Source organism: Camelus bactrianus, chromosome 4 (genome assembly GCF_048773025.1).
Source record: "Camelus bactrianus isolate YW-2024 breed Bactrian camel chromosome 4, ASM4877302v1, whole genome shotgun sequence".
In the NCBI taxonomy this organism is placed as follows: domain Eukaryota; kingdom Metazoa; phylum Chordata; class Mammalia; order Artiodactyla; family Camelidae; genus Camelus; species Camelus bactrianus.
The window spans coordinates 6,596,878-6,619,198 of record NC_133542.1 but is presented as its reverse complement, the minus strand read 5'-3'; the positions used below and the strand labels follow the sequence as shown (position 1 = coordinate 6,619,198).

Here is a 22,321-nt window from a genome sequence, read left to right as displayed (position 1 = left end):
CACATTTCTTGTGTTTTCTGTGTACACCTGAGTCAGGGTCCTGTGTAAGCTGAAGTGTGTTGGAGACAGGTGCTGGTGACTGAAGTCTTCATTTTATGATAAGTCATATGTATACTCCATAAGTATTTGGAGATACTCATTACAGCTGCTTTCCTAGACTTGGTTCTCCATCATGTTCACAAGGGCTCTTTGGTCCACAGCTTGCTTTTCATAGATGTCAACAAAAGATTTTGGGTATAAGCTCTATATACCCTTATTCACTTTCATGGGTTTAGGTGCTTCCACATAACAGTTAACAGAATGTATGCACTTTGTTGTTGTTATTTCTAAGGGGCATGAAAACACAGGTCTACTATGATTTGGGGTCAGAGTACTTGTATCTACCTTTTGGGAAAGATGAGATTGATTTTGTTATCATTTAAATTTTTTAGCATGGTAGTTTCATTCTCACTAAATTAGCACTTTTTCTTTAGGGTGGTGATTTTTTTCTTTTGAGTAGAATTATTGCCCTCAAATTCTTGGTGAACTTGAGTAAAGTCATGAATTGAAGAACCTTTTTGCCTTTGTCTCTTGATAGTCTTTCATGTTCTCTTGGCAGTTTAATGCTAAATCCATGCATAATTAACTTTGATCTTGCACAGAGGATGGAGTCTGGAACTTGCACTGATAGACTGGAACTTGCACTGACAGACTGTGTGAGGATTTTTTTTTTTAATTTCAATTTTTTAATTTGATATTTCCAAATATATAAAACATCAAGTTTCTTACACCAGTTATCTCAAATGAGACCATACAAAGCAATTTTAAAGTGTATACAACAATCATTTCCGCCTTCAGTTTTGCTACTTTATACAACTATGGGATAGACAGAAAATTGAATGGCATGTGCCTAGTTGGAAAATTTCACCTGTTTACAAAAAAAAAAAAAAAAGGAAGAAATTAAGAAAACTCAAAATCAAACATGTAGGATACTTGCTACTTTGTGTCTGCAAGTCAATTTACAAACTTTTTTTTTTAATTTAGTAGGCACTTGGGACTGAAAATTTTAGCTGCCCAGTTTTATCCAACTACCCAACAGAAAGCAGCACAAATGAAAGTCCCAACACTCTGTAAACTTTGAGGGACTGAGAGAGTAGACACTATATTTTATCTGTAGTAGATTCAATTGTTGAGCCTACAAATGTAGGCTTTTTTCTCTTAACAGAAATAAATATCCTCAGGGCCTTTCCTCTAGCTTCAGTGGGCTGAGTTCAAGAATAGTGAAGAACCCCTCATGTGAAATTTAAAGTGTGACAACTCTGAAGTATTCTGATGCATTATACAAAATTTTGCTAGTTGCATAGACCAAAGACAGATGTTTTGCTAAATGGCACTGAAGAAAATCCTGACCCAAGTGGCACTACTTGGTCCAAATGTTACTGACCAAAGAAAATGATACAACAATATTTATAGGCTCACCTTTAAGAAATGGTTGACATTAATACTGTACATATTTTACACATCAAATACATAGTCCAAGAGTTTATAAAAGAAATTCATGCATTACTACCTTTAAGAATATCTATGTACAGCATACCCAGGCCCCCCAGTAATTGTGACATTTCAGGTGGACACAGTGTTATGTACAAAAACAATCAATTTATCTTCTGTGTTAAGTATATAATTTAAAGAAACTTCAGAGATTACTGAGGAAAAACTTAGTCCACTGAAGATTGATAACAAGTGTCAGTCTGTGGGATTTTTAAGTATTTCCTTTAAAAAAAAAAAAACACCCAGAAAACATAACCTCTGTACAAAGAAAAATATAAAAATTCTGGAAGATCATGTCTGATCACACTACATAATTTAGAATGAAATGTCAGTGGTTTAAAGTTTTTCTGTCTTATTCCTTTGGCAGCCTTAATTTGTGAACTAATACTCATATTTAGCTCAGCTGCTTTTATGGCACAAGAGCCCAGTTTCAAAATGGTGGCACTGATTTTCCTTATAACAGCACTATTTTCAGCAGCAATTATATTTTTAAAGGTTAACAATTTGTACAACAAATGTCTAACTATGCTTCTTCCTACTTTATTCTCAACAGTTATGATCTTTACAAAAAGCTAATATCTACATAGACAACCACCTTTTACTTGCCCCATCTCATCTCTGACTTGGTTGAGGAAGTACAGGCATTTCAGATTAGGTATTTATGTGTTTTGGATGGGATTCTTGGATTTATGTGAATATAAAAATAAGACAAAATAATTCTTTGGTACATTCCAGTGTCCCAGTAATTAGTTACATGATAAATAGTACCTACCTGCTGACCACCTATAAAAGATGAGACATTCTGAGGCACCCTAAAAACCTAGGTCTGTAACAGGTGAACAAGAAGGCCATTTTACTCAATTCTGATGCAGTCACCACTGACTGCTATTTAAGGTGTTTACTGGCAACCAGCAAGTTTAACTGAAGAGATGTCACTAAATTTAAACTGAAAATATATATTTAAAAGCAGCAATTTACATTGAGGGAAATATGGTTCTTGTGTGTTCTGTGTAAAGAGAGATTATGAATAAAGGGAATTGGCAACTGAGCACCCTAATTCAATTCCATGAATACAGGTTCCATGATAAGATATCTACTACATGCATTTTGCTTACAGTAACTGCCTAAAACTCACCAGCTATATAGAGTTAAACTCTGTATTAAAGGACTATTGAGTTACAGGGGAATTGGCCATATCAGGTAGCTAGTGACATAGTACCAGTTGTGAAAATTGAGATAAATGAGTTGACAAATGGATTCATTGAATATGTTAATATTGTGAATGAGAAGACAATTCACCAGGATAATATACTCACATGTATGTTGATCTGACAAAAACCACAGACTGACATCAAATGGATAAAAAAATACTGGGGAAAAAGTGAAAATGCCAACCAAAATAACAAGGTGGGTGGGCTGGGTGGGAGAGCACATTTAAGGCATCTAAAAAAAAAAATTCCACATGGCTTTGGCTTATTAAAATATTTTACACTATCTTTTTTCTTTTTAAAGAAGATTTGAAAGCACCTACAAATCAAGCAGAGTGTTAAAAAAATCCCGCATGGCAAATTCAGTTTGTAAGCGTCATTCAGATATTTGTCAAGGAAAATAAAGAAGCCTCTGCCCATGAGATTGCACATGGTGGAAGAGGTCCTTCCAACCCTGTCTATCTTATGCTGGATGGCAGCCCAGAGGTTCGCTGTGCAGCAGCTACAAACAAGGTGTTACTCTCTGGAAGGGAAGGGACTGTGGAATTTCCACTGGTTGGCGAGCAACCCAGCTTTAATTTTTCCAGATACTCTGCATGTACAGGCTTATGACACTGGAGAACTTTGATGGCATCCTTTACTTGGAACCACTCTGTCTTCCTTCCTGTATTAACAGAATCTTCCCAGTCTTCTAATATTTCAGTGACAGTAAGGACATAGACATATGCCCTGTGCTTTCTGTCTTGGTTCTCAAATATGCCCAGGAGTCTGCCTGACTTTCCTTTGACTCCAACCTCTTGGTAAGCCTCCCTCACGGCAGCACCGGCAGGCTCCTCCTGGGGCTCCAGTCCTCCTCCTGGGCCAGTCCACTGGTCCGGGACCGAAGCCTGCCCACCTGCAGCACCTCGTCCTCCTGTTCGCTCCGGAAGCACAGGGACCCCGCCCGCTTCTTGAAGCCCTCGCGGTCCTAGGTCCGCGGCCTAGGGGGGCTTGGACCTCATCGCAGAGGCGGGCTCTCGCTGCCGCGGCCCCTGCGGAGGCCGCCACCCCGCCGGGGCGCGGGGGCGAGGGCGAGTCGGGGCGCAGGGCGGAGCGGCCGGCCAGTCCCGTAGCCGGCGGCCGCTCCGACGCGGGGCGGGACGCGAGCGCTGGTCCCTGCAGCCCGGGCGCCGCGGAGGGAGCGCGGCCTCCGCCCGGGCGTCTGTGGCTTTCCCCGGAGCCCGCCGCCCGCTCGCCCCGGTTCCCGCCGCTGCCGCCGCCGCCCAGGGCGGAGCGGGGGGCGAGGCGAGGGCAGACGGCTGCAGGGGCTCCCGCCGGCCCGGCAGCAGCGCCGCAGCTGCGCGAGGCGTTTGGTGTCGGCTGCGGGCCGTCCCGTCAGGGCCCTCTGACGTGCTGCGTGTGCACAGGTGGCTGCGCGGTGCCCGTCAGTGCGCCGCCCGTGGCGGGGTCTGTGTTCGGGGACGGGTGTGTTTGTGGCTGCAGTTGCCGCAGTTCGTCCCGGCCCTCCAGACCTCCCCAGCCCCACTCTCGGCCTCGTGGTCCTGGCATGCTCGCTGCTTCTGCCCCGGATGCTTCCTCTGGGCTCCGCCCCCAGCACGTCCACGTCACGCCTGCTGCCTTAGTCCTGCAGAAATCCTGCGCTTTGGATTTGTGCCACCTTCTGTAAGTTGAAAGCTTCTGGACCAAGTGCGGCAGTGAGATGGAGTCAGAAGAGGAGGTGAGCAAAGTGATTTCTGTCCTGTACCTCTTTTTTTTTTCCTACCTTTTCAAGCTATTATTTCAAGATGCCTTTCTGAGGGCAAGGTTTAAAATTCACTCCCTTAGCTTTGCTGTTATTCTTCATTTCTAATAAATTGGGAACTACAAATACTCTACTTTTAAAAATGGTTGTATATGTTTACTCATTTATTTTGGAATAAATTTCATGAAGATGAGTTTATGGGAAAGCAAAGTGTGACCAGGGGTTAGGAATTTAAGTGGAAAATTGAATCTTCATGAAGCTTTCCACATTTCATTAGATGTTAAATTCTACAGTGAAGTTTCATATGATTATTAACTATAAGTATATTCCTAAATATCGTGGTTAAACTTTTATTAAAATAATATATCATAAAGCCATTAATATTTTTACATAATACAGTTGTTTGATTATTGAATTTTTCTTGTGAGATATTAGTCAGCAACCTCAGTTTTTTCTTTTAGTGATTTTGTAACAAGAATAAAAATATATTTTAAATCTGTGTGACACAGTTTTATTAAAATGACTTGAGAGTGTATGAGCATTTTTCAGTTTATTTTCTTCTTTCACATTATATTTTTAATTTTGTGTCCTTCTACATTGTATTCTAAAATTTGGAACAGATTGATATGTGCTTTTCACTTCACTATCATGAGGGATGTTTTTTCAAATGAAACTGAAAAATTTAGTAATTCATCTTTTGTCAGTATTAAAAGCAGACCAGCTAGGCTCCTTTGTGCCTCACTAAAAATAATACCAGAACATAAGAAAGGTTTCTGTATTACTTTATGTGCTCTGTGATAGCGTCTTTTCTGTGAACACTCTCAATTCCAAATAAGACCCTGACATTGAAAATTTACTTGTACATACACAGGGGTTATATTATGCTTCCTTGACCCTTGAAATGAGTATGGATGCAGACAGAAATCTTTGCGTTGTTCTCCCTAAGGTATTGCCATCAGAGAGTCAGCAAAAGTGGTTGACCAAGCCCAAAGGAGGGTGCTGAGGGGAGTTGATGACCTGGACTTTTTCATAGGGGATGAAGCCATAGATAAACCCACGTATGCCACAAAGGTAATCTCCCCACCGGGATTTGCTTCTGTAAGTGTATCACCAAGAACAGAGAGTAGGATGAATCATGCAAAATGGTAGATTTCATAGCAATTGTACTTGTGAGCTGTGTATTTTATTCTTGTGTTGGAAAAGAGGTTTTGTTGTTGTTGGTTTTGAATGGGGTATTTTTCAAAATTGAAGTATAGTTGATTTACAGTGTTGTGTTAGTTGAACAAGGTATTTTTCATGTGGGGAATCAAGTGAATTTAAGAAACCCCAGAATGCAGGATTGACTCTGGGAATGCTGGGCTTCATGTGAGAGCAAGGTCTGCTTCTGTGGAAAATTGCAGGTTGACTCACTGACCTGTCAGATGTAGAAGAGCTGTAGACTGATTAATTAAAAAGAAGCACTAAAATTGTTTAACTAGGTATTTGTTCTAAAAGCCTCCAAACTCCAAATGGAATGGTATGGCGGATTAGCTGTACTTTTGCATCTATTACTCCACTGTTAAGATGATACTTTGTACTTAGAGATGTGAAGTAGAATATAAATGATAATATAACTTAATATTTCTGGTAAAGTGCCTGTTATTTCTTTACATAAATTAACATTCACCCAGTGCAAAGGGCCTGTTTTCTCTAATAACTCAGTCTCTTCTGGGCCAGTGTTTTTAAAACTGTTGCTCTTACTGACATGGACTGAAGCTTGACATAGTTTGATTTCTCTTGCTTTAGTGGCCAATAAGACATGGAATAATTGAAGACTGAGATCTAATGGAGAGGTTCATGGAACAAGTTATTTTTAATTTTCCCTGAGCTGAACCTGAGGGCCATCACTTTTTGATGGTGAGTAACTGGGACTGAGAGAAGAGCCCTGTGGATTCTTGGTTGCTTAGATTTTAAACCCAGGATATTCTTCCCTGGGGAGTTTTTAATTCCCACTAAAGCTCTTTGTATGAGTTGGAGTGCTTTTGGGGCAAATAACAGAAGGCTCAACCAAAATGTCCAAAACCAAAGAGGGCTTATTATCCCACAAAACAGGATGCCAGTGTCAGGCCACTCAGGACTGGTTACTTGAGCAGCTCAGAGATGGAGGTGAGAACCCAGCCTAATTCACCTGTTTGGCCTCTTGTGCTGGTTCCCCTCAGGCCCCAGGGTGGCTGCCCTAGTTCCTGTACTGACTTTTGGTGTATTTACTTTCAGAGTTTTAGAATTAAGACTCTCATCCTCAGAAACCTTCCTAGCAGATTTGCCCTGTCTGTCCGTGCCCAGTGTGGGCCCTAGAGGGGAACAAAATTACTTTGGTACATTTTGATGAGTCAAGATTCTCTCCTGTTGCTGGTGAGGGGACCACATCTCATCACCTGGCCCCAAGAGGTAAGTACCTAAACCGGCCTCCAGCAGCAAGGAATGAGGAGGGAGGAATGGGTTTGGGTAGGAAACCACCTGTGTAGTTAGGTGTCCTCCTGAAATAACTGGTTGGCTCTGACCTTTTCTTCTTACAGCAGAGGGAGCTGAGTCAAGGTGCTGTTTTGCCAAGGTTAAATCTCACACTAACACTGAGCTGAGTTACAGGCCCTGATATTGTGGATGTAATTGATCTTGTTCAGATGAAATAAAACAATACATAGAAATGAAGAGAAGTGTCTCTTGGTTGTGGAGCCTGTTTTCATTGTTTTATGTTCTTTTTAAGTTAAAATTAATTACATGTATAAAACACTTACTTTAAGGAGAGCAATTGCATGTAACATAAGCTGCACATTAAAACCTACATAATTTAGCTTTGCATTTTTTCCATGCTAGTGCATTGTCAAATGGTCCCTGATCCAATTATATAATTCTTCCTAATGTTAAATATGGAATATTCTTTAGAATTATCTGGCTTAAAATATGTTAAGTACAAGGCTGTTATGGTAGTTAGTGGAATCTATATATTTTGTGTCTATTAAATCAAGTCCTTGAAAGTGCTCTAAGCTTTTTCCTGGCTGTATCTTTACTACTAGGAATTGCCACGTCCAAGTAATGTGTTTTACAGGCCACTGTGTATTTTCTCTCCTGTGTATCTACGATGGTTTATGCAAAATACATGGAGCCAGGAAACTGACAGTATGTCTGAGTGGCTTTGTCTTTACAGCCAAAACAAATTACAGACTCCCACCTGCCATGCTTGGCATGTTCCCTTCTCTCATACGTCACATAACTACCTGTTGATAGGACTCCAGGCATGGGCCTGGGGCCCAGCTTCCTCTCCCTGCCTGCCCCATCCCGCTCTGCTCAGAGGGAGTCTGAGTCTTAGGCCCGTGGAGCAAATGCAATCACCAGGACACAGCCCACAGGAAATTTTTCCTACCAGGAATTTTTCTGCTCTAGCTGGCATATACACCGCAGTACAATAAAACCAATTGCTGGGAACGAACTGGTGGTGTTTGGTATGAATATGGAAAAGCTTAAGTCCTTTGCCAAAAATGAGTATCTGAAGAGAATTTTCAAAAATAATTGTTTATTACATTAAACATAAGAAAATATTGTGTTACATTTATTGTACTTTGAAGTTAGGAGGTGTGTTTGCTGCATGATGTGACAGAGGAAGTTATGAGAAGGGTGGTTTTATCTCAGGCTTATGTCCTTCCTCATCAGTTAATGGGATAATTGAAGGGGAGTGAAGCAGGTACAGGGATTTGTGGCCATGTCCAGAAATTCATTGAAGACATTTACTGAACCACTACATCAGCTAATGGCTTCTTGGTGTAAATGAGTCTAAAAGTTTTAAATTAAAGTTCCCTCAGTAGCCTATGAAATTGTCCCTTCTGACTGCCATGACAGACATCTGCACATCCATGGTGGGAATGAGCTCAGTAGGGCTCATGTTTTTCAAGAAGTTTCAGAGACTCAACTCATGTTGGTCACGTGGACTAAACAGATAGCAAATGGGAACCACACTCTTTTCTCTAATACTGAATTGCCCAGAGTTCAAGACAGAATCATATATTCTAAAGAACTGCAGTGCTCTTGAAGGGAAATTGAATTGTAACTGTAGAGGAGATTTGCAAACCTTTCTGAATATGAATCAGGGGAGGAAGAGCAAGCAGCAGTGCTGCCCAAGGATGCTGGGAACCAGGAGCTCTGCCATCCACCTGAGAGCAGGAAAGATGCGTGTCCCAGCTCAGGGATGGAGGATCATCCTTCCTTCATCCTTTTGTTCCAATCAAGTCCTCAGTAGCCTGTGTGCTGCCCACCCACATTGGCAAGGGCAGGTCTCCTTACTCAGTCTGCTGCATGCTAAGCTCTTCCAGAGACACCCTCTCAGACACACCCCAGAAAGAATGGTTTACCAGCTCTCGGGGTACCCCTTAGCCCAGTCAAGCTGACACATAATAATCACCATGACATGTGGCTTGTCCTGGCTTACCGCAGTAACTCCCTTCCTGGTTCATGAGGGTGGCTCAGACCTGCTCTGTCCTGTACACTAGCATTGGCCGGTGTGGAGCTGGACATCCTTGGCGCTGCTGAGTCTGTTACTGCTGGCCCGTGTTCTTCCCATTTTCAGTATATTGTCATCTCCACTCCTACTTGCCCTTCCTTGAGGATTTATGTTTTTAAAAATGTTTCTTTACTGCAGTTATGGAGAGGTTTGGGACTGGAGCAATATTAGTTGCATGTGTTCAGCTTGCTTTCTTTATCCAGAAATATGGATTGATTTTTATAGTACTGACTAATTATTCATTTTTGAATTAATACTTGATGATATTTTACCATTATTATGAATAAAATGCTTATGTAACTTGCATTCATGTGAAGTTTTAATCATATACTTCAGTATTTAAAAAATAAGAAAAACTTGATATCTCCAATTTAGATCTCGTTATATATAAATAATGGTTTTTGGAAGGTTTTATTTAAATTAGTCCTCTAAAGGAACAATTACTGGTGGTAAACATAGGAGAAAAGGAGGATTGAGGAAAACATAGATTTATGATTATGGTTCTGAGAACCCAGAAGAATGTGTCTTTAATAATGCTGAATTTGATTCAGGAGCCAGGAGAACCTAATTTTATTGTAAACTTTCTCTTAATGGAAGTGTATAGATTTTAATGTTAGTTCTTCACAGATGGTGAATTGTTTGGCAGCAAGTACTAAAGTGTAAAAATCAGTGATTTAAGCAAGTTAAAGGTTTTATTTTTCTTAAAGTCATTTGTAGCAGGGAGGGCAGTGCTGGTATGTCAGGTTTCTGGTGTCATTAGGGATCTGTGTGCTCTAGTATATTTAGCATATGGCTTCCATTCTAAGATTGCCTTAGATCACAAGTTAGCTGCTGCAGCTCCAGTCATCACCTCCATATTCCAGGAAAGAAGGAGTTAAGAGCAGAAGTGGGCCTACTACATGAGTCTACCTTCAACCTTGTAAGGAGCTTTCCCAGAAGACACATCCAATAACTTTTGCTTCTTATTGGCCAGAACTTACTTAGCCATCCCTGTACACCAGGAAGTCTGGGAAATGCTGTTTTCTGGGCCTGTGATTGATCAGTGGTCTGTCATTAAGGCAGAAGGCAGAATAGATACTGGGTAGGGAAATTGCAGTGCCTGCCATAATGATGTGACTACAGGTATGAAGACTGGCAGATCAAGAATTCAGCTGTCTTCACAACTGTGGTTGGATATGGAAAGTGTTTTCCACGTTACAGAGCCAACAGGCTAGGGAAAAGCCACACCAGGATGTGCTGTGGCTTCTGCCCTGGGGTGAAGTCTTTCTTCTGTTAGCTTCTCTGCCTGTGGAGAAATAAACCAGGAAGTTGTATTGGGAGTTTCTGTGGCCTTCGCACACAGGCTGTAACTCAGGGTTTCACAACTCTTGTAATGAATTTTTTTTTCTTATTATAGAACTATAAGTGCGATTTAGAAAATTTGGAAGATTCTTGTGGGGCTTTTCACACTCCTATCCCATTATCATAAATATTAACATTTAGTATAGCTATACTTAATCTTTTCACTCATGTTTTTATATGATTTTGCATTCAATATTGTGTCCTCCATCCCTCTCCCCCATTTTCTTGCACGGTTTTCATAATCCTCGCTTTAATGGTCATGCAATCATGTATCCAGTGGTTGTTTCCTGTCTGTTTAGCAGGCCCACTATTTTTAGATGTTTACTTTTGTTTCCAGTTTCTTGGTTTTGTAAGACATAACATAAATTAATATTTGCACATTTTTTTCTATATTTAGAGCATTTTTATATTAAGAATATAAAAATTATATATATATATATAATTTGGAGGTCCAGATGTGTTAATAATTTTGAATCTCTGGTATACCATTTCACACTGAAATCTTCAATGTACAAGAAGCCACATTATTTGAACTCAGGATTGATTAATATCATTTTTGATTATTTGACTTTTTAATTTGCAGTTTGAATACCTTTGATCTTAAACAGTTTTTCATGTATTTATTAGTTATATTTTCTCCTTTGTGAATTGCCTATTCATGTCCTGGGTTTTGTACATATCAGTGTTTTATTGCTTTTATTGTTGCTATGATTTCTTTGAACTTTATTCTACTTAAATTTTTCTTTTGTGATAAAATGCACATACCATAAAATTTATCATTTTAACCATTTCTGAATGTACAGTTTGGTGAGTTGCGTACATTGACATTGTTGTGAAACCATCACCACCATCCATCTCAGGAACTTCTTCATCTTCCAAACTGAAACTCTGTCCACATTAAAGAATAACTCTCTTTCCCCCTCTCCCAGCCCTAGCCCCCACCATCCCCCCTCTGTCTCTATGACTGTAACTATTCTGGGTCCTCATATAAGTGGAATCATCCAGTATTAGTCCTTTCATGACTGGCTTATTTCACTTGGTATAAGGTCTTCAGGGTTCAGCCACATTGTAGCATGTGTCAGAATTTCCTTCCTTTTTAAGGGCTGAATAATATTCTGTTGTATGTATGGCCACAATCTGTTTATGGTGTGAACTCTTTCATATAACAGATAAGAATTTTTTGTCATAAGCAGATACTTTTTCTCACTTGATTTTTTGTAGGTTATGTTTTTGAACATCTATAATTGTAAATTTTTATGTAAGTAAACCTACTTTCCTTTGATGTTTATATATATTTTTCATTCATCTGGGATTTATTTGGAACATCACTTGACACTGAAATTAAACCCAGGAAGAATCCAGAGCCAGGGTTAATCTACTTCTTGTTGGAATGCCTTCTATAGGCTCACATTTTTTTTTAAACCAGGCAGGAAGGAAACATTGCATGACTATGCTCCCACTTTGCATACCTTTCTAGCCTTCCTCTCTTCATCCTATTCCCCCCTCTAATCAGTTTAAATGTTATGTTTATAAAATTAACTTATTAAGGTGCTTGGATTCCTCTTCAAGGTAAGAGAAGACTCTAGGTCTCTGGAGTTAATACATTCAATTTCTTCTGGCCTGAGATATATTCTTGATATTACAGTTGATTGTTGATATATTCAGCACTTGCTAAAGGCCCAGCCCTCTCCCCACCAAGCATTTGCATGAATTAACTCACTTATTTAATCCCACAGACAATTGTGGGGTAGGTAGTTATTAGGCCTGTTTTTCAGGTTGGATAGGAGGTGCCATAAGGAGATATATTGTAACCTAAATATTGGAAACCACAGCTATTCTTCATGTGCTTTAAATGAAAGAAAACTAAAAAAAAAAAAAAATCTGATATAGTAATCACTAACACAGTTCTAAATGTGTACTGGGAACATTAAGGTATTAACTAATTTGATCTCAGCCCCTTGAGGTAGGCACATTAAAATAAGTAATGTGTTGTTGAATAACGTTTAGATCATTTACTTACAATCTGCTTTTGATGACTTTATTATTTCTTGTCTATGTCTTAAGATTGCTTTCTCTCTCCCATTCAGGGAGTGTATTGATTCTAATCAGAGTAATTAAAACTTACTTGGGGCATGATATTTGAGCTTTGTATCAGACAGGAGTATAAACTAAAGCCCCCAGCTAGTTGATAGCCAGATTTGATTATTTGCTTGAAGAGTTAGCATACACACAGCACAGAATTCAAAAGGTGCAGTACGATTTCCAGTGCAAGAGTGTCTCTTTCCCACTTCTGTGTTGCCTTCCAGATCCCCTTCCTGGAGGAAACCAACTTTACTGGTGCTTAACCAGCAATAATTATGTGCAGGCACATGGATTATACATAAACTTGATTCATAAAATGGTAACAAAATTGATATACTATGGTACATTTTGATTTTTACTTTAAAAATTTTAGAAATTATAATTTGAAATATATGAAATTTACCCACTTAACACAGTTTTAAATGTATCATTTGGTAACGTTACCTACATTGATATTGTGATGTAACAGAACTCTAGAACTTTTCCATCTTGCAAGATCAAAACTTTGTGCCCATAAACAGCTCCTCATTTCTCTCCCTCATACACCTTGCTTTTTTAAAAAAATGTTGTAGATACAGAAGTATATTTAAGAATGTGTATGTATGGAGAGGCCTCTTTTCATGTAGCAAATTTATAGTAGATATTGTTTCATATCTGCAGACACACTGCCCATCCTTTTTAATTGCTGCAAAGTGTTACATTTTATGGATGTGACCTAATCTGTGTAATCAGTTCCTTGTTATGTGCAGTTATGTTTTTCTGATCTTGGAAGCTGTGACAACTGTGCACCTCTCTGAGGCACCTTGTTTTAGATGTCCCTTGGCTTGACAATGGAATTTGATTTTGTCTCATAGTCTTTGTTCAGAGACTTTCTCTTCAGTAGGTGAGTTTTTCACTGGTACATGCTGATGATTTTAGTGATAATAATGCACTTTCACTGAGTACGTTCCCCATGAGCACTTTGTTTAGACTCCTGTGAAGTCAGTGCTAATTATGCATGGAGAGAGGAAATCACTTTCCAAACTTGGTAAAATCGAAGGTGGGGTGTAGCTGGGCTGATTGGAGTTGGAGCTCTCCCGTTGCCCGTGCTGAAATGGCCTGGGCTGTGTGGCAGGTGTGTGTGGTCACAGCTGCTTTTCTGGTGCTGTGCTTTCTGGTTTTAGTGTGTTTTATTTATGTATGGATATTTTAAAACTCAGGCTTGGCTTTCTCTTTGGTTTCTATTGGGTGCATATTCGTTCTGATAATTGGTAAAACATATTTTAACATAACTGTACTTTTGTATAAGATATTTACCTGTATTTGTTTAGGGATGATTATTTCCTACTGTGCTTAGTGACCACGTTGGTACATGGCCACATTTCTTACCTCCTCCTCCTTTCTTCTATCACCTGCTTTTGATTGTTTATGTTAGTGAACTTACTCTGATATTTATGTTTGTGACTTTATGTTTACTGGTGTCTCTGCTGCTCTACCAAGAAAACAATATCTTTTGATTCCATGACACAAGGGCATCAGTGTCTTTATATTTTCCTCCTTTCCATCTGTGCCTGTCAACTTGATACTACTCCTGTTGTTTTAATTTATAATATTTACATTCTCTTCTATAGCTATAGATTCTCCCAGAAAAGAAAAGCATTTATCCCTATATCTTAAATGGACTACTTGCTCACTGTAAGTCTTTGGCTGTACTTTATGCATTCTTATTATTTGGCTAAAGCTTATTGTCTGATGATTAATTCATGAAGGGTTCATAGAAACCAAATTCTCTCAAGTTGTTGTATGTTTAAATATATTTTGTTTTTGCAACAGACTTGATTGGCAGTGTGGCCAGATATAGAATTCTGGGGTCATATTTTCCTGCCAGAAAAGTCTGTAAATGTGGCCCTGTGTGTCCCAGTGTCCTGCATGCAGCTGTGCCAATGGCCAAGACAGGCTGCCCTTTTCCTGCTTTAAGAGTATGTTGCTCTGCTCAATAAGCCTAAAAAAACACCATAGGCTGAGTGGCTTCAACAACAGACAGTTGTTTTCTCACAGCTCTGGGGGCTTTAGGTCTGAGATCAAGGTGCCATCATGGTTGGTTTATGATCAGATCTCTCTTCCTGGCTTGCAAATGGCCTCCTTCTCACCAGGTCCTTGTGTGGCTCTTCCTCTGTGTGTGAGTGAGAGAGAGCTCCCTGATCCCTCTGCCTTATCCTGCAGAGATGTTAGTGCTGTCCTGTGACCTCACTGATCCTGGATTACCCCTCTAGGGGCTTCATCTCCAAACACAGTCAACTGAGGGTTGCAGCTTCAGCATAAGAGTTTTGGGACACACAGCTCAGTATATAACAAAGGGTAATGTGGATTTTTATTTATTTATTTTTTTGCCAAAAGGCCTAGATATTTTTTCCTTTCTTTGTTTTTTTTTTTCTCCTTTTCTCTCTCTTTTTTTCCCTAGCTTAAATATGTGATGTAAATCCATATTTATTAACATGGAAAAATGTTCAACATATTGCTGAATGACAAAAAGCAGTTTTATTTATTTTTATCTTTCTGTAATCCTGTTAATTTCCTCCTATTAGATAATAGTTATTATTTTAAATAGACATTTTTAAAAACTCGGATATCTATGTCATGATATTCATCTGCTTTATTTTTATATTTTTCTGGGTACATGTTTTTTATCTGCCATTTGTTTTTTCCTATTTTCTCTCTCCCTTCTCTTCTTCTTTGAGTGTTTTTATATGGTGTTTGGCTAGTCTCTTTGTGTTCTTTCCTCATCTTTGAGTGAGGGGATCTCTTTCTGAACTGGCTGTGTGTCGGGTTTAGGCTGGGTGGTGGGCAGTGTCTGGGTGAAGCAGCTTCTGTCCCAGGCTTGTCTTTCTCACAGCTGATGGTGGAGGTGTAACTTCTCACCTTGCTGCCTGTGCTCTGAGTGGAGCGACCTGGGGAGCGAGGCTCCTGCAGCTGTGCTGCTCAGACTGCTCTGACTCCAAGCAAGGGCTCTCTGCTTTTGCTCTTCTCTGGAGAACTGGATATTGCCTGGTATCTGAAGTCACTGGTGTTCTCTTTCCATGTCCTCACTCATCTGGTCTCAGTGGGGCTGTTATTGCCCTTGGCAGCTCAGTGCATGTCTCTTCAGATTCACGGTGTTTGGGTGTTCTGTTATCCGAGGTGGAGTTTCCTTTTCTGTAGCTTGTTCTTGTTTTGGGGTGGATTAGTAAGAGCAGAAGTGTTTAGAGAGGCTTTACTCTCTCAAAGATTTTAAACCTCACAGCCAAAATATGTTTAATCAATCACTCTGGGTGTACTCTGTCTGCCAAATTAAGGAGTTGTACAGCATCTTAATGAACATGCTTTTAGATTAACATTTTGCTGTTCTGATGTAATTACATGAAATTTGGGTGAACACTAAATATAGTGAATATTTCCTTACAGACAGAACCTCCTCTGAATACACCAGAAAATAAAGAATATCTTGCAGAAATTATGTTCAAATTATTTAATGTACCGGGACTCTACATTGCAGTTCAGGTAAGGACAAGTGACTTTCATGATTCCCAAGTGACCTTAGTTGTCTAATGTGGAAGAAATGGTGATTCTAGAGGCCTCTGTAAGATTGTGTGATGTGGTTTCCTTTCCCATGCACTCAAGTGCACATGAACTCATCCCATTCAGGTCTGAGCTCAAACACTGTACAGAGCAATTTCTGTGATTTATGTTTTTACTGCTGGTGTAGAGTTTGTCCAGCTTTTGTCTGTTTACATTCATTAAAATCTAAGGTATCCTCAGGAAGACAAGATCAAGATGTAGGTGTGGTTCTTTGGCTATTTTTACTTCTGATCATAAAAAAGAAAATATACTATAGAATCTGTTAAAACAAAACAAAATGAAACAAAATAAATGTCTTTCAAGGGTTTCCCTTTGTGGATCTGAGCTCCTGTGGTTCCATGAGTTTACAGAACTTCCCCTGAAGCTGCTTGTTCTTCGTGGGGGGGTTTGTTGTTTTTAGGTGTAATGTATCTGCCTCTATATAAGGGAATTGACTGAAATTTGGGGGAATAAATGATAAAATTGTTTTCCAAAATGCTTCCTGCATATTCTATTCCCTTACTTGTAGGAAAAAAGAGGAGGAGTTGCATAGATGTTTAACTTGGAAGATTCCACATGCTGTGTCCTCTGTGTGGTGATTCTCAGTAGACAGTGATGTCCTAAAGGCTCTGAAAATGCCTACATTAGGAAACTCTGTTTATTCCACCACTTCCAAATTTAACCAGAAATATTCCCCCACCCCTAAACTGTTTCTGTTCCATGGAGTAGGAGACACTTCAGGAAACACTGGCCCAGTGGTTCTCAAAGTGATCTATGCAGCAAGGTCTCCTCAAAAGTGTTTTTTTCAAAATACACATTCTCAGAATTTATATCAGACCACGGGTTTCCAGCCTCAAAATTTTGGATCGGGCAGTCCTCAGGGGAGGGGAGGGTACTGAGCTGTGTGTTGGATGTCTAGCAGCATCTCTGGTCTTGACCCACCAGGGGAAGCACCACCACCAGCCTCCCCTCCCTCAAGTGTGACAGCGAGAAATGGCACCAGGTATTGCCAGGTGCTCCTTGGGGCAAAATTGCCCCTGGTTGAGAACCACTATCCTGGTTCTGCCAGATGAGAATTTCTGGGTGCCAGGCCCAGTATTTTGTCTTTCTAAAGTCCCCACAAGTAGTCTTATTGCAATCCATCTGTGGACCCACACTGGGAACCAGTGGATTAGAAATTAAAGCCTCCTGATTCCACAATAAATTTCCTTTCTCTCTGGCTTTTCTTTGCAAAGCTTTGATTTATCTTACTGAGAAGTTGACTCCTCCAGATTAAGTGCACAGAATTTACATGTTAGTTGTCCACTTTGGAATTTGGATTTGGGAGGAAGATGGAAGGTAGGGAAGGGAAAGGTCATTCAGACTCAGTAAGAAAGAAAGGGCTTATTGCTCCAACCTGAAGATAGGCTTGTGGAACACTTGAGAAAGTCCCCATGCTGATGGTCTCTGTGGTATTTGTGAAGGCAGTGCTGGCCTTAGCTGTGTAGTGGACATCATGACAAGTTGGTGAACACACATTAACAGGAATCATCATTGACAGCAGGGATGGGGTCACTCACACTATCCCAATGGTCAGCAGGGCACCGAGTTCTGCTCTGTCTGTGGGCCTAACCTGATTTGAGGTGAAGGAAGCAGTGAAAGGAAAAACCCTTCTGTTAATTAAAGCACCACTTTTGAAGACATACCTGTACTTAGCAAAGGTAACAAGAGCCTTTAAACACAGTTGTGTGAGAAAGTGGAAGATGCCTAGTGTCTGTGGCACTGGCAGTTGGAAATTTGCAGTAGCAGATTTGTGCAGTCTGGTGTCAGCAGTCGTCTGATGTCCCGGGGCTCTGCTTGGCCCCGGTGTCACTTTGCCAGGAGGGCTTTCCTGACTTTCATTCTGAACTGTAATCTGGATATCAGTGGGTGCGGCACATGAACATTTGGAGGATGATTTTGTGTTCTGTGACAATCCTCTGGAGAGGATTTGTTTCTTGCTTTTTAAAAATTTTTTAAGAGCCAAGAAGGAGAGATTGTTCACCTTGACTTGTAGGATGCTCTGCAATGTCACTTTTTGGTTTTAATTTTCAAAATATAACAGAAGTGATTTCTAATTCAGGCTTCAAGAGACTATATATATATAGTACCAAATATATATATATATATATATATATATATATATATTTGGTACAATGGACTAGTTAAATGAATTATTTAAAGTTTTTTTTTTTAATAAATTGAAGCTATCTGGAAGGGGTTACATTGGGAATTCAGACCTGCCTTTCCTTCTCCACGTCCCTTCTTGGAGGCAACCCCTGATACTAATGTTTGTTATTTTGTGTATTACAAGTATCTTTTGTGCAAATATAGGTTTGTGTGTTTATGTGCTAAGCTCCTTTTAAAAATGCAATAAATGAATCACTATGCTATACACTGGAAACTAACAGAATTTTGTAAATCAACTAAGACAAATTTAAAAAATGCAAACTAGTTTTCTTTTAAAAAACAATTCATTTATTTCATTTAAAAATAGTCACTGTTTTATTTCAGGACGTTGCAGAGATGATGTACTAATATGCTGGTGCTTTAATACCTCAAAGTTCAGAAATCACTGCAGGGGGAGGCTGATGTGTCTACAGTCAGGAGGAAAAATCCAAATCTTTCCCCTCTGTCATTGCACCCTGCCAGTGTCCCCTTTGCCCGGGGGTGAGGAGAGGCAGGAGGCCTGCAGAGCATGCTCTGTGCTCGCAGCCCCTTCATCCAGTCTCGGAACACTGCCCCCTCCTGGGTGTGAGGTGTTTAGGTGCCACTTGCTGTGTGGCCCTGCCTGGCTCCTCTCTGAGGTCACATCCTCAGAGGTCAGTGCAGGCCAAGGTCAGGGCCTGTGCCTGTGGGTCTGCTTCCTGGCCTCCCCTGTGCATCTGAAACAAGTTTCACACTACGTGCAGGCCCACAGAGAAAGTTGTTGTTCAAATTTTTCTCTGTTTCTTAATGCAGTTTTTTCCCCCTATTTATAAAAATTACATTTACTGTACAAAATTTAGGTAAAATGGAGAAATGTAAAGAAGAAAATAGAATGACCCTCAAACCTGCCCAGAGGACTGTGCCACACTTTTTTGGTATAGTCTACTGAGCTCTTTTTCTTAGACAAACAACACACATTTTAAGCACAGTTGGGATACCCTCCATCTGATTTCATGTTCTAATTGTACAATGTGCTCCTGAGGTTGTATTTTGCATATTGACTTATCCCTGATGTATCTTTATGGTTAAATACTCTGTGGAAAGATATTTAGTAACTACCTGACAGCCCATCATGTGGGTGTAGCACAACTCACTTACTTGTTTTCCTACCATTGGCTGTGGTTTGTTTTAATATATTTAATTTGTGATGAAGCTGATACTCAAAATGGGTTGAATTAATTTTAGAAAATGTTATATGTAATATATTGAGTATAGAAATTGTGAATAGTTTCTGTTTGTGAGAGCTACTGTTCTTATGATTTTTTTATTTTAATAATGTGTACATATCTTTTATCTTGATCTTAAATATTTTACAATTGGCTTGGGCTCCTGAGAAAGGCTACACACTCTCTCACTTCTAGAAGTTGGGCACCTCAGAAGACATAAGAGGAATTCAGTCACCTGTTCTTGCAACTTCAGTGGTAACTGTGCTTATAGATAGTGGAACTGATCCATCTGTCAGATGGATGAGGATTTGCTCCAGCCTTCTGTCTCCATGAGTGTGTGACAAGCAGCCAGTGCCATCAGGGAGCTCAGAGTGCCTCCTCTACCTGGTGCAGGTGGGGACATTGTCCACTCTGCACAGCTACTCCCACCAGCATGAGCTGGACCTTCCCAGCCTGTGGCCTGCATGTTGAGTGGCACCCCAGGGGGCTGGTGAGGACCTGGGACCACACAGCAGCTCCTGTCCCTCTCCTGCTGGTGATGGCTGACAGCCTGGTCACTGGTCCGGGAGGGCAGCTGGGTGAGCGGATCCAAACTCCCCCCAGCATGGATCTCACATAGCATAGGGTTGAGGGGAACCTGCCAGACTATTCCTTCCTACCAAGTGCAGCTCTTACTAGAGTGAGCAGATCGGTTATTGAGTCTTAAATGCATGCCTAAACCATGCTGTGTACTTGACCCGCTCCCTGTCACTGGGTCTCTTCTGTGCACCCACTCACCGCATATGATGGGTGAAGATGCCAAGGCTGAAACATATGTGTTAACAGATGTGGCCATGGTTACTCTGCCCACAGATGTGGAACCAGGATCTGAGTCCTGGTTGTCACACTCTAAGTCCTGCATGCTAACCAGGTGGTTGACATTTAAATGCAAGCCAATTTGTAGTTGGTTTAAAAATTAATAGTTAAACAGCAAAAAAAAAAAAAGTGACAATGAATATATATATGTTCATGTATAACTGAAAAATTGTGCTCTACACTGGAATTTGACAAAACATTGTAAAATGCCTATAACTCAATAAAAATGTTTATAAAATTAATAGTTAAAACTTTTTCCTTTTTGTTAGAGGAACAATAAAATGACCCATTGTTCGGACAGACAGCAGCATTTTGGAAATTAACTGCCTTCTGTGGTTTTCTCTTCACATTCCTAATGGAAAGGCCACTTTGTTTGCTTACAGAGCATCTCAGGTTCTCCTAATGGAATTGCATGCATGGTCATTTTATTCCCCCTCCCCCAGTCCTGAGCTTTGCACAGAGTGGAGATTCAGTAAATGCTTGCATTGCCAGGGCAGGTGGGGGCAGGAGTCTAACTTACAGTCCAGGGAGGGCTTTCCTCCTGGAGTTACTCACATGGTGTTTTGCCTCTCTGTCTCCCCAGGTGGAAGGTTAGGTAATTGGAAGCTGCATCAAACACATCCCTATTGCAGGTAGAGATATGTATTTCATTCAACAGCTGCCAAGTGAGAGGGAGGTGGGATTCCCTCCTGAGCAACCACTGGAGACCACAAAGGCCATTAAGGTAAAAACAGATGGGAAATGGGCCAGTTTGGTGGTGAGAGAGAAATAGTGTTTGCACACTTCCCCTTGTGGCCACCACCCCTGCTCCCACTGTGCCTTCCCTCCCCTCCCCATGAATGTGGGTCTCCATCTGTTTACCACTTGAATTAAGGGGCTGAAAACTTAGCCTCTTCTCTGAACATGGATGCTTGTGGAGTTCTCCAGCTGTAAATGAGAGCAGCTTGTTAACTGGTATTGAGCATCCTGCCTAGTACGATGTCATTTAATTGGAGCCTGATTAGACAGAACCTTCAATTAGCCAATGTGTCTTACACCTCTCCCTCCAGGCTTCATTTCCTGAGTAAGGAGCAGACAGCAGCAGCAGTGACTGTGAGGAATCCTGTGCAGTCAGCCAGAATTCAAACTCATTTCCAGCTCTTGCTGTGTGTGGTTCTGTACCCTGAGAATTACCATTCAGAGTGATGCTGTTCTAGGGTGAATCATTGAACAGAGTCCACCTGTGTTTTCTAGACTCCGTTACCATGCTGGAGGAGTTACAGGAAGCTCTAAAATTAAATCAGTAAGATTCAGAGGAAAATGGCTCATTGGTCCTTATTTAAAATGCCCACTTGACTGATCCATCGGTTTGGTCTTTGTGTCACTCTGTAGGTAGCAGTTGACAGACCCCTTTCAAAGCAATTTTCTCTTCAGGTTGCAAAATCAGGACAAATTACTGTTTTGTTTTTGTTTTGTTTTAGTCAAATTGAAGAGATTCTTAGTAATACAAGGATAATTATTATATAAAGAGCAAAGATTTTGTTTTTGGAGAAAAATTTAAGCATGGAAGTGACATGTGACCTTGAACACACAGTTTCTGAGCTGCAGGGGAGTTTAAGGGAGGTTAGCCTCCCCCCTTCCCTCCCACTTTTGCACCCAGTAACAAGCTGGTTGAAGGAAAGCTAGTGCCTGGGGGGAGTCCCACATTTTGCATGACACTCTTGGTGGACGGAGAGGTATTTTTAGGACAGGGTGCACAGGTGCGAGTCAGGGCCCATGTGAGTAGGGTGGCTGGGTGCCCGGGTGTACCCAGGACTAGAGTTTCCAGGGATGGGTCACTTCACAGCTTGGGTGTGTGGTCCTGGGCAGCCCATGGGAGTCAATCCTTTCCCCCTGGGGGAAGGTTTACAGAAGTAGCATAAGACTTTCTTTTTATGTTAAAATATTTCCTAGAACTTCCCCTAGTCCTTTCCTTGTGTTTCTTCAAGGAAATAAATTTGGATAGTTGACCCAAATTCCCTCACCTCCCCATTCCTGTTACCAATATGTCTCACAGCCTCTGGCTCCTGACTGTCGGGGTGGCCATGCA

At 40.7% G+C, this 22,321-nt stretch overlaps 1 long non-coding RNA gene and 1 pseudogene across 2 annotated transcripts; one reads left to right on the top strand and one right to left on the bottom strand.

The window, feature by feature from the left end:
• Nucleotides 1–3,084: 3,084 nt before the first annotated feature.
• LOC141577411 (diphosphoinositol polyphosphate phosphohydrolase 2 pseudogene) lies at nt 3,085–4,286 on the bottom strand (annotated as a pseudogene).
• Nucleotides 4,287–4,335: 49 nt separating this feature from the next.
• Nucleotides 4,336–21,071, top strand: LOC141577356 (uncharacterized). 2 transcript variants are annotated; one of them, XR_012506230.1, is made up of 6 exons: nt 4,336–4,455; nt 5,426–5,550; nt 6,265–6,375; nt 6,762–6,906; nt 15,854–15,949; nt 20,837–21,071. It is a non-coding gene; the product is annotated as an uncharacterized LOC141577356 (long non-coding RNA). The 2 variants fall into 2 exon arrangements; XR_012506229.1 differs by having other exon boundaries at nt 6,733–6,906.
• The last annotated feature ends 1,250 nt before the right edge of the window (nt 21,072–22,321 follow it).